Source organism: Artemia franciscana, chromosome 1 (assembly GCF_032884065.1).
Source record: "Artemia franciscana chromosome 1, ASM3288406v1, whole genome shotgun sequence".
Classification (NCBI taxonomy): domain Eukaryota; kingdom Metazoa; phylum Arthropoda; class Branchiopoda; order Anostraca; family Artemiidae; genus Artemia; species Artemia franciscana.
In genome coordinates, this window is record NC_088863.1 from 20,942,964 (window position 1) to 20,956,618 (window position 13,655).

Genomic DNA, 13,655 nt, shown 5'->3' on the forward strand with positions numbered 1-13,655 from the left:
ATCTTTTAGTGCCTTTTAAAGCCTATTCAGATATTGTATCATCATTGCTTTGATTTGACCGCTCCCCAGATATCTTTATGTTGACACCATAGTTTTAAAGCATATCAATAGCTCTCAATTTTCAGTTTTGAATTTGGGATCCCTGTAATGTCACCTCAATGAAAAAGAAAATCCTACTAGAATACTTTGATAACAAGTAAGTATAAAATTCATAATAAATCTAAGTATACCAGTCCCCTTAAGACTGTAGTTGGTCATAAGTCCAAGAGAATGCTTCCAAAAAAGACCATAATAATTTGACACAGTTTTGAAGGTCTTAAAACTATTTTTAAGATGAATAGTAATAAATAGCACTTTTTTGATTAAGTAACCATTTTTAACAAGAAACTAAAAAGTATTAGTTGACATGATAATAAATTCTGTCCTTTAAAACTATAATGGGGTTTGATTTCCAAGTAAATCTTCTGTTAAAGAATAATCATTGCTTAAGATGTGGAGTTTGCATATTGTTTATGTAAAGTGTTTTCCATTAGAATCTACACAGACACTTTTCGGGGAGGAGGAATATCTACAGGGGGGATTTTCCACTGGGACAATTTTATCTGGGGAGAGCTGTTTCCAGGGATGATCTTTCCAGGGGAACTTTACACAGATAAAATTTTTCAGAATTCCTATATGGAGTTCTTTTTATTTGTTTTAGTTTCTTCTTGGAAACTCAGTCTTAAATACGGAGATGTTACCACAAAATTGTAAAGGATAAATTTTCAGTGCAGTTGGAATTGTTTGAAAATTTTCCGCTGGGAAATTTTCCCTGGAAGATAATCTCTATGGGTTAATTTTTCACACAAGAAACTTATCATTAAGATGGGGAGAGGGGGGGGGGTCTGTTAAAATTTTCCATGGAGAGAGAATTTCCGGCAAGGCTTGAGAAACGATCGGAAATTGGATAAAAAAAAGCCGCTTTTCAATAGAAAATATGGTAAGGACAATTACTCTGGTGGAAGTTTCTGAAGAAATTTTTTGGAGGAAATATCAGCGAAGATGAAATTATTCAGTGGGAATTTTCCATACAGGATTTTTTTGGGGGAGGAGGATTTGCAAATAGATGATGGAGCTTTTCTGGCATTATTTAAAATTGATAAGAAATCAAATAAGAAAAACAAGTTTTTCAACGAAAGTAAGGAGCAACAATAAAACTAAAAACAAAAATAAATTATTCCACCTTTTCTTGGCGCCAATTCCTCTATAATTCCTACCTCTTTACGCTATCTATCGAAATATATATATATATATATATATATATATATATATATATATATATATATATATATATATAATATATATATATATATATATATATGTATATATATATATATATATAATATATATATATATATATATATATATATATATATATATATATATATATCTATATATATATATATATATATATTATATATATATATATATATATATATATATATATATATTAATAATAGTGATTGTGTTTCAAGATTCATTCTTAAATAATTACAAAAAAAAATAATTTAGCGTCAAGAGCGAGCTATTGAGGAAAGAACGACCCCCCTAATATAGGTGATAATTTTTATTAATTTTAAGTTTTATTGTTGCTCCTTACGTTAAGTTGAAAAACAAATTTATTTTTTATTTGATGGTATTATCGGGTTGCTTAGAGTTACAGCGTATTTCTTATAGCACTTTTCCAGGTTTATCACTATAAATATCTCAAAAGTTCAATCCAGCCAAGAAGTTGGAGGCTTGATGATGGTTAGAGCCTGTAGAGGACTATCTCAAAATTTAATTGGGTATCTTAGAGGGAAAAGGGCAGGGGAGGAGTCTTAGCTTTCCTCCAATATTTTTTTAACTTAGAAGTGCCCTCGGACTTTTAATTTGAGATCAAATGATCCCTATTCCAATCTTTTTGCATTACTGGTTCGATACAATCATCCTTCAAAACAAAACAGATGAACAAATATTCGTGTTTTTTTCTTTGGTGAAGTAAGATTTTTATTAAGATCGCTTGATATTTTGGTGATTTCGCCCTTTCTTTTTCTAAAATTGGTGACATTTTCTTAGGCTCATATCGTTTAATAGGTTTTATCAAACTTGACGTATTTTCATACATTTTGAATAGGCCTTAAAATTCAATTCTTTTGATGTATCTATTGTCATAAATTATCTGTTTCTTTTAAATGAGTAGTTATTAAGCTGCATTGATCCGTAACTACAGCTGTTTACCTCAAGCTTATTAATATATTTTTCTATAGTAGTTTTTGATGTGTAGCTTTTAAAATAAAGATTTATAGGATAAAGCTTAATTTGAATGAGATCAGCTTCATAGTATTTACTGCCTCAATTGTCAGCTTGTTTATGTATATAATAAACAATAATAAAACTGCTTCTTGATCCAAACTAAATAAAAAAAACAAGTTTTTTAAATGAAAGCAAGGAGCGACATTAAAACTTAAAACGAACAGAAATTACTCCGTATATGAAAGGAGCTTTTCTTTCTCAACACCCCGCTCTCTACGCTAAAGTTTGACTCTTTCTCTTTGCTCTACTTTTTGAAAAAGGAAAAAACATTAGCGTAAATAGCGGGGCGTTGAGGAAGAAAAGCCCCTTTCATGGACGGGGTAATTTCTGTTCGTTTTAAGTTTTAATGTCGCTCCTTACTTTCATTTAAAAAAACTTGTTGATTTTATTTAATTTCTGGACGTTTTTTAATTCATGCATGTTTTGATCTTGGCTCTCTACACATAAATAATCAAAACGAAATTTGCATATTAATTTTTTTTTGGCTAAATGGCTTTCTCATAGTTTTAATCGGAAGATTTTGAGAAAAAAGGAGAGGTTTGAAGCCTAGCTGCCCTCTAATTTTTTGATTACTTAAAAAGGCAACTAGAACTTTTAATTGTTTTACGAACATTTTCATTAGTAAAAAATATACGTAATTTACGAATTAACTTACGTAACGAACTTCTATATTCGTATATTTTTATTGCGTATATGAGGGAGTTCACCCCTCGTCGATACCTCGCTTTTTGCACTAAAGCTTAAATTCTGTCCCAATTCCTTGAGAATGACCCTTTAATCACAAAGGCCGTAGAATAAGTAGTTGAAATTACTAAAAATACTTTCGCGTAAAGAGCGAGGTGTTACGAGTAGGTAAAGCCCTCAAATGTGCAATAATTTCTCCTCATTTTAAGTTTTAATGCTGCTCCTCACTTTCAGTAGAAAAAACTTCTCATATTTTTTTTTCTTGTTTTTTTAAATAATTCAAAAAATCCTGCGCCCCCTTCATTGAAAGTCTCTTCCCCCATGAGAAGTTTTTCCATGGAAATATCCTCCCACGAAACCCCCCCCCTCCCACCTCAACTCTCCCTCCCAAACCAAAACAAATCCCCCTGAAAACGTCCGTACACTTCCTAGTAACCATTACTATGTGTAAACACAGGTCAAAGTTTGTAACTTCCAACCCCTCCCAGGGTGACTGCGGGGTAGTAAGTCGTCACAAAGACATAGTTATTAGGTTTTTTTACTATGATGATTAAAATGGCTATCTCAGAATTTTGATCCGGTGACTTTTGGGAAAAAATGAGCGTGGGAGGGGGCCTAGGTGACCTCCAATTATTTTGGTCACTTAAAAGGGGCACTAAAACTTTTAATTTCCGTTAGAATGAGTCCTCCCGCGATATTTTAGGACGACTGGGTCGATACGATCACCCCTGGAAAAAAAAAACAAATAAAAACAAATAAACACGCATCCGTGATTTGTCTTCTGGCAAAAAATGCGAAATTCCACATTTTTGTAGATTGGAGCTTGATACCTCTACAATATGGTTCTCTGATACGCTGAGTCTGATGGTGTGATTTTCGTTAAGATTGTATGACTTTTAGGGGGTGTTTTTCCCTAATTTCTAAAATGAAGCAATTTTTTTCAGGCTCGTAACTTTTGATAGGTCAGACTAATCTTTATGAAAGTTATATATTTGAAATCAGCATTAAAATGCAATTTTTTGATGTATCTATTCATGTAGCTATCAAACAGTTCGTTACCACGAACTGTTTGATTATATTCAATGCTTTACAATTTCCCTATTGAAAAAATCATAAATTCCTTTAGAATCATTGACTCTGGCCTTAAAAAAAAACATTTGAAAAGACTAAAACACTAGAAACATGTCAGAAAACAAAGTTTCGTTGGTTGGGACGGCAGTTCCATATGAGTTTGAAAATTTTCAATGTTATTTTTAATGTCCATTTCGTTGGGAGTAACTACTGAAGCATAAGGGTCAATTAAAGTTAATTTTATTAAGTTAATTTAAAGTACAGAAAAAAGTTTAAAGTACCATTATCAAACTTCAAATTAAAAGAAACATTCTTTTATAGTACAGAAAGCGTTGAAAATAGTTTCAACTATATGCACAAAGTTGAAAAGGTAAAAAAAGAAGTGTAAAACAATAATATTTACTATTCTACAGTAACGCATTGGTTGTTTCCTTAGATACATTTTAATTAATAGGTTTTATTTTTTCAGCTTAAAAAACAAAACAAACAATATGTATAATTAAGTGTGCACAGATGAGAATGGCAATAAGGCTATATTTAAAATTATGATTTCCAAATTATGTTTGAGTAATCTTTGGGCCCCGGATATCTCAACAGTTGACCTCAGTTGGCCATTATTAAGTAAACTGCAGTCATCATGTGTTAGCCAAATCGAAGTTGCACCCTAGAAGTAGAGGTCAGTTTATAAACAACTAAGAAATCAGTTTAATTCAGCGAACTTTGCCAGAATGGAGTTGAACACTTTCGTTGATGAATTCGTAACATTCCCAAATAATGTAAAGGAGTAAATATTGTTTTCACAACATTTTGTTGTGAAAATTTTCACAACTATTCAATGCTTTACAACATCCCCATTTAAAAAATCATAATTTTATTTAAAATTATTGACTTAGGCCTCTTAAAAAAAAAAATTGAAAAGACTAACACATTAGAAACGTGTTAGAGAACCAAGTTTCGCAGGTTGACGCGGCCATTCACTCTGAATATGAAAATTCTCAATTTTCATGTGAATGCCCATATTTTCTCCATTATTTTCGATATTTGTGTAGCGAATTCAGAATTTATCTATTATTTAAAAAAGTGTAATTCCACGTGAAATCACTGGAGAACATACACGCACGTGCTTGTGACTGATGAATAATATGTTCAACTCCATTCTGTTGCCTCTCCCCCGCCAACGAGGAGGCACCGCTGATGGTGATCCTAATTTCATTACAATTTCCAAATTAAAATTCGAAATGGAATGAATTAAGATGCACCGGGGGAGAAAAAAGTATGAATTTGTTATCCAGGCTAACCCGGGTCAAATCCATAATGTGGTGCCCAAGACACAGGGCTACCGCACAAAGTTTTTAAGGTGTGCTGGCGTGCCTTTGGTTCACCATCAGCTAAGATTGTAGCTTCAAGTATATGTAGCCAGCCAGCAGTCTTAGTCGTGGTGCCCAGGTACAAGGCTTCTACGTCAAGTTTTCCTGGCATGCTGGTCTACCTTTGGTTCACTATCAGCTATGATTTCAGCTTCTAGTGTATCTAACCAACCAGCATTCTCATTTTAAACCAATGTAAAGTTCATTCATGTAAAAATGTCACTTCAGTCTTTAGTTTATACTACCACATTGTCTTAAAAATCAATATAAATTCCCTACTGATTTAAAAAAATAATAATTTTCTATGAGTGATCTCTAGAAGCAGGTGAATACTTCTGAGATATTATTATTTAGTGCAAAAGCTAGAATTACCTTAAGTGTACTTTAATTCCAAATTTGAAAAAAAAGAAGTTAAAAATCACTTTAAAATATGATCCTTTATGTTATATTTCATTTATGTATAATTTAGATTAAAACATAGACAAAAAAAGATTAGCTACATCATTGAAAAACAGCAAAAGTCATACCTGACCAGTCCATTGTTTGCTTTTCCATCATATTTCACATTTGAATCATCGCAGAGACACCATGTAACTTCCATGATTTGCCTTTAAATGTAATAGTGACCAGAGTTGAAATTAATACCTGTATGAACAACGATGGCAATTGCTCTATATCGCTCCATAGATACGACGATATCATTGCAGCTAACGTCTGATATGACCTCACTCATTGTGCTTTTCAACAAAATGTGATCTGGCTCAAAACCAATTATTCTTCTTGTAATTTTATGTGCCATTGCACTCCTGTCCAAGTTAATCGCAAGAAACTGCGGCAGTTCAGTAAAAACTGTGTGTGATGTTAGTTGATGTTCATTTGGGCAAAATTTTCCAACAGGATATGTACTTAACACTTCACTAAGTTGAATGTTCGATGTCTCAACAACCTCTTCATGAGTGGGTGCATCGGGATTCAGAACTCCTGGAACTGGAAAATAGCACACTTTTCCATTTGTCATATTATCATCTATTTGGCTCCAGTTACAGCGGTGACAAGCGAAAACCTTACGATTCTTGAACTGAAATAGTCTACTAAGAGGACTGAGGGTAGTTGTTGAGTTTGTTTCCGAGTTTTCTTCATCCATACTTCTAAACAAAGCTTCCCAAAACTCGTAGAGTCACTGCTGTTCGTCCTCAGCAAACCCATACACAGTCCGCAGCAATGATCTTAGCTGGACCGTTGCCTTGTGAATTCTGCAGCATATCAAGAAGTATTCTGTGTAAGCTGAAAACGCACTGAACTGCAGAGTTTGCATAGCATGAAACACCATATCTGTTTTGGAAACCTTTTCTTCCTGCACCAATACCCCTTTGGTAGAGCTGCTTTTGGTTAAATTTTTTCTTGTTGCCTTTAATACTTAGGATAACGCTATCACCTTTCGTTGGCAATATCGTAGCGTTTGATCTTACTTCATTTGTTATAGACATTGTTTTTCGGCTTTTCGTCCTATTTGGAAACGAATCTTCTATTGCTGGCTTTCTTTTTTCCCCTTTTCCAATGATTGTATGTTCGACATTTTTCTTCCTTTTCGGATAAATATCTCCTATGCTACCTATTTCCATGACGTCCTCATTCAAATTAGTTGTGGGTGTTTCGGTGATTCTCAATAATGGAAGGTCAGGTCTAAATTAACTCCTAAGACGATTATACTCTGAGATTGCTTCCACGTCAGCAATAATTTTGCTTGGATCAAGTTCCACAAATGCAGCCCTGCACTAGTGGTAACGCTGGATAATGCAACATAAATCATCCCCGGTCCAAAGCAACGACTTCCTGCATCGACGATAGCAAATTCCAAGCTGAGGCTTTGAGACTTGTGAATAGTAATTGCAAATGCTAGTTGCAATGGAAACTGTTTTCTAGTATAATAAACCTCTTTGAGCGCTTCAAATCGAACTGTAGCACGACCTATGCTTTTCAACTGATCTTGACCATCAAATTGTACCAAAACATTAACTATTGCACCAGATGGTATACTTTTAAACTCTTTGACGTAACTCATGGATCCGTTTACTAAGCCTTTATCCACTGCAATGTTTCTTTGAAGCATTACTCGTGCACCAATTGATAGTATCAATGTTGTTAATGCACCAGCTGTTCGTTTGCAGTCATCTGCAAAGCTTGAAACACTTTTTGCTGCTTCTTCTTCAATTCTTTTATTTCTGACCACCGAAGAAAGACAATCAATGGCAGTCAGTGTAACATGTTTCGAGCTCGTTTCCTTTAGCAGTGTGTTGTTTATTAGCCTACAGTCGTCGTTTGTGGGCATCAAAATAACCGGCACTTTCCCTTCTTTACACAAATGACAATATAATTTGGTAATTTCTTCTGAGGTGGCTCGTGACATGCATCCAAATTTCTGTGTAGAAAGACACTGGAGATGCGGTTCTTCACTTTTTCCAAGCCTTATGTTTGCAAGTGTGTCCGCATATGGCTTGTCATTTTTGTGCCTCATGTTGATTGTCAGTTCATCATACTCAAATTCATGCCATAGATTAAAGGATCACATATATCCAAGTCTATGGATTTCTGGATTTCTGGATTTCTCTGGATTTCTAGACGAGTAAGATTAATAAACGGTGGACTTGCCGACACAGGCCTCAATTGAAGAAAATCTCCAAGGAAAACAAAGTTGGCATTTTCCATTGGTAAATTAGTAGATTTAATTTCCGTCAAGCGCAAATGAATATACATCAGCATAAGAGACGAGACCATACTTATTTCATCAATAATGAAAAGTCGAGTTCGTCCAAGGGTTTTTCTTAATGTCAGCATTTGTTCAATGGATAACGATGAATACTTTGCAGTTGTCTGCTGGTCAACTGGCAGACTTAAGCATCGATGAATGGTAACACCCATTATACTATGAGCACCAAGTCCATTTGGGGCCATAACAACAACTGGACATTCCTCCCTCACGAACTCCTGACAAATGAACCTTCTAAGTACACTAATTACTCGTGACTTCCCAGTTCCCCCAAAGCCAGACACTATCAGTCTGATATTCTTATCATTGCTGCCATTCTTTAGGTTGCCTATAATTCTGTCTACAATTGTCTTATGATCTAAATTAAGGGAATTGAAGTCATTTGACAACTCTTCACTTGTGATTGACTCTAGTAGCTGTCTATTCGCATTGACTAAATCTTCCATAGCTTCAGCTGCTCTATCAATAATTTCTCCTTGTATAGCGTTATTTGGATCATCGATCTCATGTTGCCCATCAGTTAATTCATTCATTTCAGTAACCTGAATTTCCGTGGCTCGCTGGTGTACTCTTGTCTCAAATTCGGCATCGCATGTGGTTTTATTTAAAAGTTTCTCATGATAAGCTACCATGGCTGGATATTTTTCACTTTCAATGCAATATATTTCAAAGTTGTTGAAGTCATGAACCTGAATATCGCGTTCATTTCTCCATGGCTTGAACAATTTCAAAAGCATACCATAGTACTGTTCTTTCTTCTCCTCGGATTCCAAAGGATTGGCCTTTTTGTGCTGTATGATATATGGTTTTTGAGTGCGTCGTCTTAAAAAAAACGAACCTGTTTTCAGTAACATTTTTTCATAATTGCTCCGTCGCTCGCGTTCATGCCAAGACAGCAGCTCATATAGACTCTTGTGTTCCATATGCTCTTGCCTATTTGGATAAACATCAGCTACCCAGTGGGCAACAAACAGATCTGAACTTTGGGGATCATTACTTGCAATTACTTCCAATTCCTTGAATGGTTTAAGTGTCCTTTTTAGTTCTGTCATCTTCGATAAATCCACAAATCTGAATTGTCTTAAGAAACTGTACAATTTTGTGCCAAGAAGCCTATCTGCCGCCTCTACTGCTCCAACTTGACGCGTTTTAACTGAGTTTAATAGAAAAGACATTGCTCGTGGGCCCAGACCTTTGTACGCATTATTCAATTCTTCCCACATCTCATCAATTTCTGACTTCTCACCTTTCGTCATGTAGTCTGTTATATAGTATGGCAACTTGGTGCCGATATTGCCAATATATTGAACATTTACATTTGACAAATTGGCCAATAACAATGAGGGATTGTAATCATTGATGTACCTCTCCTTATCTGTACGAGCAACGTCATAGATCCTCTTTCTTGGTTTTTGGCGGTTTGTCCCATGAGCCAAACAATCAATCACATCATGGACTTCATTTTGTGTTTTAGAAGGGCGAGGAAAGCCATTTTTAAATAATACCAGGAAATCTGACTCCCCTCCATACAGAATTCCTTACACGTAAAAACAATTTCCTCCAGGGAAAATATCTCAAATAATTTCATTCTAGCTGAAAATTCTAACCAGAAAATTGTTCGGGGACAATCTCGGGTGAAAAACTTTTATTAGCGAACTTTCACTTGAAAAACACATCTGGTTGTTATTAAAATCATGCCAGTAATCCCCTCCTCCTTGAAAAAGTTTCCAGCGAAAAGCCAGAAAAAGTATATTTTCTGGGAAAGGCTTTTTTGGGAGGAGGGGGGAGGCTATAGGGAAAACTTAAAAAAAGCATCAAAACTGTGATGATTTAATCCACTCCCTCATGATTTCTGGGAGTATTTTTGGTCTACGCTGTTATTATGAAAGTTAAGAGTAACATTAAACCCCAAAATGCGCATAATTTATTCGTTACAGGATAAAGAATGCCCTTTCCTCATCCAAACCTCCACCTCAAGGTAACAGAAACTTTGAAGTGTCATCATTAGATCAGAACTTGAGAGAGTTCTAGTCCTTTTTTAAACTTAATAGGAATTGGAGACCAACCAACCAAAGTTGAAGGTATTTTCCTTTTTTTCAGGCGGAGAGGGGTAGTTTTTTTGGCGTCCTCTGGTATCTACAGAAGAATCGAAAATTATGAATATCCTTGGGAAAAATCTTATGAAAGTAGCTGAAATAAGAGACGAATACCCATCAGTACCTTGTGATTGTTGCGAACAGTTAAAACTGCCAAATGAGGTAAAAGTTCTTAGCTCTTTTTCGAAGCGAAAGGGCTTTGATTATATGACCCAAATTCTTCAAGAAGAGACTTATATGTATGTACCTAAAGAAGAGAGAGATGATCTCCAAATGTCACTTAACTGGATGGAGTACTTATTGGAAACATTTAAGCTGTGTGAATATTGTGCAGGAAAAATGGTCTCAAATAAAGAAAATGTACGTTCTGTTGGATATAACCTTAACGTCCAAGCAACTCCAGATTGCATCATGAATTTGAATAAATTTGAAGTGGCAATGATAAAATTTGTCACGCCATGTCTAACTGTTGTTAGACTTGGACAAGTCATGGGATCAAAGAGAACTGCAAACGAATTGAAAGAGGCTCTTAAAGGAAGAATTGTATATCTACCCGTGGATGTTCAAGCAAATGCGGATGTACAACCAGACAAGTTGCTCAATATTGACAGCTTTCTGATACTTGTCAACGGTCAACCCACCTATAATAAGAATGTTTGGGCAGCACTTATTGATTTAAGGAAAATACACAAAGCACTAATTCGGTTGAAAGAAAACAATATTGTGTACAGGAACATAAGAACGTACACACTAGACGAGTTGCAAGAGACTCTTGAGAGTCGTTTATTAGAAAAAGAAAAGGGACACGAGCAAACTTATGAAATACCAGAGGGGGCAATATTAGAAAAACTTACAAATGATGCCAAATCACACTTAGTAGAGCATTTCTCTATACAACCACTTGACTCGTCAGTACCAAAAGACTTTATAGATGACTTTAAGAACAATGAAAACATTGAGAATGACCAATTTCAATTGAAAAGATTACATGGTTGAGGGGGGGGATCTCTTTCAAGAAGAATTGGACATCAAAGCATTTCCAAATCTCTTCCCTGATGGCAAAAACCATATACGGGACATGGCCTGTCAGTTTTCGATGTGAAATGCAGCCTACATCAAAGGGCGTCTTCTTAGTAGACACCCGCAGTTTCGTTTAGATAAAAACTATCTATTTCACAACTTTCAACATGAAGAGTTGTCTTACTTTTGTAACAGTGTTGCACATATGATTAGGACTGTCAGGCCTAATCAAACTGCAAAAGATTTTCTGGATCAAGTTCGACACAGGGACGGTGAAATGGAAACGTCAATTTTTTCAGTCCAGTCAAAAGTGAGTGGATCTCGACATTATTTTCCTGCTTTGGCGGGAAAAGTCAAGTCTATGATAGAGCAAGAAGGGCCACTAACGTTATTTATTACAGCCTCTTGCGCAGAATGGTATTCTCCAGAATTCATAAAACAGTGGCTATACATTTTCACAAAAAATGGAGGGTCATATTCAACAACCTTATCTGTGCAAAGATGAATCCTGTCTTTGGTAAATCAAGGATTACTTTTGGCGAATTGAATACCAAACGAGAGGTGCTCCACATGTGCATTGCATTCTCTTGGCAGAAGATGCACCAGTCATTGGAAAATCATCACTGGATGAAGTTACAAGGTACATTGATAGCATTATCACATGCCAATTTCCTGATAAACTATTGAGTCCAACCCTGCACAAACTCGTTGTCGATAACCAGATGCACCGCTGCAACAAATACTGCCAACAGAAATTCAAAAGAGATTCAGGCAAATAGATTAGTTATTGCAGATTCGGCTTTCCTCGCCCTTCTAAAACACAAAATGAAGTCCATGATGTGATTGATTGTTTGGCTCATGGGACAAACCGCCAAAAACCAAGAAAGAGGATCTATGACGTTGCTCGTACAGATAAGGAGAGGTACATCAATGATTACAATCCCTCATTGTTATTGGCCAATTTGACAAATGTAAATGTTCAATATATTGGCAATATCGGCACCAAGTTGCCATACTATATAACAGACTACATGACGAAAGGTGAGAAGTCAGAAATTGATGAGATGTGGGAAGAATTGAATAATGCGTACAAAGGTCTGGGCCCACGAGCAATGTCTTTTCTATTAAACTCAGTTAAAACGCGTCAAGTTGGAGCAGTAGAGGCGGCAGATAGGCTTCTTGGCACAAAATTGTACAGTTTCTTAAGACAATTCAGATTTGTGGATTTATCGAAGATGACAGAACTAAAAGGGACACTTAAACCATTCAAGGAATTGGAAGTAATTGCAAGTAATGATCCCCAAAGTTCAGATCTGTTTGTTGCCCACTGGGTAGCTGATGTTTATCCAACACATAACTCTCTCTACCCTCTAAATGAAAGGTTTGTTGTAGCGTCGAGGACTTTTTTCTAAGACTACATGAATTCTCCTCCCTCAAATGAGCTCTCTCAAATTTCCCTACCCTTATCCAATCATGGCAGACCCTAAGGTAAAGAGATCGATCCAATTATCTAAATAAGGAATTCTAAGAACCGAGAATTTTAGGACGAGCTGCATCCGACTTTGCACTTCTATCTGGAACGATTTTTATGGGGACGTTTTTCAAAAATATTCTTCTTGTGACTACATCAGAAGAATTTAGAATAGACATTTAAAACCTCAGGGATTCAAAACCAGAGAATCGATTAGTTGTATATAAAATACCTTTAAGGACCTGAAGCCGTGAACATAGGAATAAAATATGTACTTTCTTCATAAAAGTGAAAATTATGTTCTTGTCTTCAAAGGGAGTTTAAATTTGCATTTGCACTTAAAGAGTCACTAAATTTATTAGAAATAATTTATTAAGTAATTAATTAGAGTCTGTTAATTTTGTTTTAATATAATATATAAGAATAAATTTTTGAGCGTCAATTATAATTGCTTTTGGTTCACTGTACAGGTGGGGCAGGGGATGGACTAATCCTCAAGAAGTTCACATTTACTCTATTGTTTTTAAATCTTCTTTGATATTGCGATAGTATTTTGTCAAAGAAAGGTTCCCGAACAATAGATCACAAGCTGGAAACTTAATACTTTTATTGGATTTTACATTCGTTTAAATCATTTCTTAGAACCTGAATAGTAAAAACTAATACAGAAAACTTAATATATATAAAAACTGGTTTCCAAATAATACTAAAAAGAAGCAAAAAATCAAGATATAGCTATTACATAAAAATATAGTTATTACAAAACTGGTTTCTAAACTATTGACGAACTAGTCAAAACTCTAGATATCATTTTTATATCCATGTACGTCAAAACACTGTTTTTT